Below are 4,856 nucleotides of genomic sequence, written 5' to 3'. Positions count from 1 at the left end.
TATCCATTAGCACTACATTAGTACCATATGCTGTACTTAAATAAGCACTAGCACTTTATTCACTGGTCTGATTACATTGCAATTGCTCTATTGGCACTTATATGGATTTATTAGAAGTGCTACTAAATCATAAATAAGTACCTTCTCTAAATTGGCACTAGTACTGTTTTATTCTTTAATTCTTACAGGATATATTTATTTAAGAAAGTTTAATTGCAATTGACTGGACCCACAATTATATCCACAGGTGGAACTAATTATTTTACTTCTGTGTTGAGACCTGGAAAACATGCACTGTGTGGGCCTGAGTTTGAGAACCTGCATATTAGATAAAACACTTATTTTAGTATATAAAAGAAGCATTTATATTACATAGATATCCCCCTCTCTATTTATGTATATAATATATGAATTAGAAGAATAGTGAATCTTTATACAGAATGTGATGTTACAACTACTTAGTTTAACCTAGAGGTATAAGTATCGGCCTGGTCAATTCATACTACACCCCTGAAAGCAGTCCGTGGATTAATTTCCTGGGGGCAGGGGCTGAATGGCAACTTTCAGCCTGGGGACAAGTCTAGAGCACTAGCTCTTAAGTAACAGCATTAAATGGAGTTTTTTTCTGATTAATAAAAAAGATAAGGCCTGGAGTTGATTATACCAAGTGGAGTATAATAATACCAGAACACCACTAACTGCTCCCCCTGTATAAAAAAAAAAATAGGACACCACAGGCTGCTCACCCTGTATAACAACACCACAGGCTGCTCCCCTTGTATTATAATAATAATAACAACAACAAGAGATCACAGGCTGCTCCCCATGTATAATAACAGGACACCACAGGCTACTCCCCTGTATAATAACAGGATACCACAGGCCTGCTCCCCCTGCATAATAATAACAACAGGAGGACACCACAGGCTGCTCCTCCTGCATAATCATACCAAGACACCATAGGCCTGCTCCCCCTGCATAATAATAACAGAAGAACACCACAGGATGCCCCCCCCCCCCCCCCCCTGCATAATAACAGGAGTACTCCCACAGGCTGTATAGTATAGTATAGTATAGTATAATAATAATAATAATAATGATTACTCTGTATAGTAATAATAATGGTGATGATACCAGAACATCCCAGGCTGCTCCTCCTGTATAATAATAATAATATTACCACAACACCACACTGTGACCACAGGCTGCTCCCACTATATAATAACAACAACAGGATACCACAGGCTTCTCTCCCTGTTTAAAAATAATATTACCAGGACACCACAGGTGTCATTCTTGTGAATCTGGCTACAAGTGAAGCTCAACTATAGCTCCGCAGTATCATTATATCACTTAGACTGTTAAAATATATGTATTACTTTCCTAAGTAAATTTCCCCCTCATTTATACACGGGGGGCATTTTACAAAGTGGCTATTTGATTTGTGGTGCTCAGCTTACATAGTGAAATACGCCACTCACTAAATGCATAAATAATTACCTCTATCCCAAGCATGGAGTGATGCTTTGTTTCTAGATGACAATTCTTTGCAATATAAACAGTAGATACCCACTGGCTGTAATCAAACATACGGTCCTACCACACTAACTACGCCCAAACTCATCCCGCATTTGGAAGCAAAGAAGTGTTGGGCTGGGCTAGTACCTGGCGGGGAGACCTCCAGGGAATACCCAGGTACCGTATGTCTGTGCATATACAGAACACACTGCCTAAAAGGGATTATACTGTATTGCATAAGTGTCTATGGTTGAAACTGCATCACACGGACTTAAGACAGGTGACCCATGATTTAAATTACCATTATGCTATCACTTATGCTATGTGGTGAATTATGATGATATGAATGAAGGTCCTCCTATAACAATACATTTATACTCAGGAGATACATTCTGTCTTAAACTGACCCTCTGAGCAACTGGACTGACTCACTATTACACAAATCTGTGACATATTGACGTATATCCCATAATTTCGCGATTATTATATTGCAGGCAGCAGAGACATTATAGGAACTTATATTTTTATTTTCTAATTAATAACTTAATAAAACGAATGTTTTAGCAAAAATCTTATATACAGGATTCTCGGGAAGTGTGCTGCCAAAAAGTTTACTTTTTCTCTTCCCCCTATACAATCCATTTGTATCAACTCAAAGCAGCACCGCTGATGGTCACCGTACAGTATTATAGTGGTAATCTAACCCAAATACTCGACGACAAATTTTCTGAATTGACTATTTCTTTATTGTCACATCAGTCTAAACCGAGAAACAGCAATTACAGTTACACCATCTTTGAGAACCGGTGCGGTAATCCTAACCCCCACTACTGTGCATACTAATCTAATCGTTCTATGACCTCAATGTAATTGTCCTAACTTCAGTATGGTCAAATCGGGGAAGTAGAAAGCAAACATGCTGAGACCAAAAGAGGGAGGGAATGAGACCCTTCCTACATCCTACTACCACCAATGTTGTCGAAACACAGCACTCCTTCCAACCTCCACTGGATCAGACCTCCTCGCCCTGCCAGGAGGACCCTACCCTCAAAGTACCCTTCTGACCTTTATTAAGACCCTACCCACTAAACAATATACATAGTAACATAGTAATTAAGGCTGAAAAAAGACGTTAGTCCATCGAGTTCAACCTATCTAACAATATATCCAGGATACCATACGTAAAGAGTTGATGTCTGTTAAATGTGATATCTCTCAGCTCGCTGACAGAGTTAGCACTCTGGAGGAGCATGACGACTCTGCTGATGTCTTCACGAGATCCCTCTGCGAGGTCATTTCAGCTCAATCACTTGAAATTAAATCACTAAGAGCACGTGTTTTGGATCTGGACAACAGAGGCAGACGAAATAATATCAGCGTTAGAGGTATTCCTGAAGACATCCCCCCGACAAGTTTAGCGGACACTTTGACAAAAATCTTCAGCGAGGTCCTGGAACAAGATCCAGCAAACACTATTACATTTGATAGAGCCCACCATGCTCTCAAACCAAGAGGGCTCCCTACGGAATGCCCCCGAGATGTTAAATGCCACTTACATTACTACTCCCAGAAGGAAGAGATAATGAACAAAGCATGCCGACTTGACGAACTGGTTTTCAATGGCGAACCGATCACCCTTTTCCAAGATCTGTCCTGGCACACTTTCCAACAATGGAAAACCCTTAAACCCGTCACAACGCCAGCTGAAATACAGATGGGGCTTCCCCTTTAAGCTCCAGGTCTCATCATGGGAAAATTCATTCCCTACACTCCCCCTCCGACCTCCCAATGTTCTGCTCCGGACTCAGCCTTCAATCTATAAAAATTTCTGACTGGGACTTCAACCCCCCTGAACTGACTCCACCACAGCTGCCCAGGGATGGAGCTCAATGGTAAGTTGTCCAAAATTTTAGGGGCGACTCCTTAGGGGCGACTCCTACTACGTCATGACTCTTATTTCAAATGACCTCCTTCTTACCAGGTTGACGAGAAAATGGAATTCCTTTCAGGTGGCTGAGGTCATGGACTTTCCAGGTGTCTATAGATGGGTGAGATATACTTTACATTGAACTAGCACTTTCTACAGCATTTATAGTATGGTGTTGCTATTTAGTTACTGTTTAGTTTAATATTTCTACAAATTTCTAACATGTTTGAGTGTTTACTCTCTTCTCTGGTCTATTTGTGACTAGGGCAGACAGTCACTGTGACAACTGTGTGTGGGGAACTTGGAGGTATAAAATTCACTGACATGTCTGCCTAGGCTGTGCTGGAGGGGATCTCGGAATGTGAAATGTCTGCCTATGGGGGGGGGGGGGGTCTCCTGCTGTTTGTTACTGCTATGCCTGCATTAGGGCAGACATGTATTCATGTGTCTGTGTATATATGTATCTGTGCATATATTGTATGTGCCTGTGTATATATGTGCCTGTGTATATAGGTGCCTGTGTATAAATGTGTCTGTGTAAATACTGTATGTGTCTGTGTATAAATGTGCCTGTGTATATATGTGTGTGTGTATATAGTGTATGTGCCTGTGTATGTACTGTATGTGTCTAAGTAACTGTATATGTGTGCCTGTGTATATATGTGTAGGTGTATATATGTGTCTGTGTATATACTGTATGTGCCTGTGTATATATGTCTGTTTATTTATGTGTCTGTGTATATGTGCCTGTGTGTATATATATATATATATATATATATATATATATATATATATATATATAGTTGGAGAAAGAAGGGCACTCAGGGACTAGATGCTGGTGAATGTAGGACAAATTTATTGCCTGGTGGTCTACGTTTCGGGGTCTCCACCGTCGTCAGGACAAAACAATAATGTGTCTTCACGGGCTGCGAGGCCCTTAGGGTGGCACCAGGGCAAGCTACCTCTCTGGACTCATCATAAGTCCTGGGTGCCGGTCTTTCTCTTGGATTTATATATATATATATATATATATATATTGTTATAGTTGTAGACCGCACTCTCACTGGGGGAGGTAAAGCCAACGGTGGGGTGTCCTGTGAAGGGGTGCAGAGGGTACTCCGAACTCCAATAGACAGAAAGTGGTTTCTCTAAACTAGAGACACAGGCACTCGCCACTTTATCCAAAAAACAGTCAAGTTTTTGATAAAAATCAAATAATGTTTTTATTCACAAGATGAGTAGAGAGGTCAAAGGGATAACATGCAAACCAGCATGGAGCAGTGGTAGACATCCACTGATGTCTACCACTGCTCCATGCTGGTTTGCATGCAGCGCACCTGTACCTTGTTGATTCCTCCATTGACTCACCTGTACCGCTCCTTGATAAAGGTCCATTATGTACGGACCGAAA

General features: G+C 40.9%; 1 pseudogene; it reads left to right on the top strand.

Moving 5' to 3' along the window:
- The first annotated feature begins 1,586 nt into the window (after positions 1–1,586).
- On the top strand, positions 1,587–1,707 carry LOC146076094 (5S ribosomal RNA; annotated as a pseudogene).
- Positions 1,708–4,856: the final 3,149 nt, after the last annotated feature.

Source organism: Crinia signifera, chromosome 4, assembly GCF_055691185.1.
Source record: "Crinia signifera chromosome 4, ASM5569118v1, whole genome shotgun sequence".
Classification (NCBI taxonomy): domain Eukaryota; kingdom Metazoa; phylum Chordata; class Amphibia; order Anura; family Myobatrachidae; genus Crinia; species Crinia signifera.
This window is presented reverse-complemented; position numbering and strand designations above follow the sequence as displayed.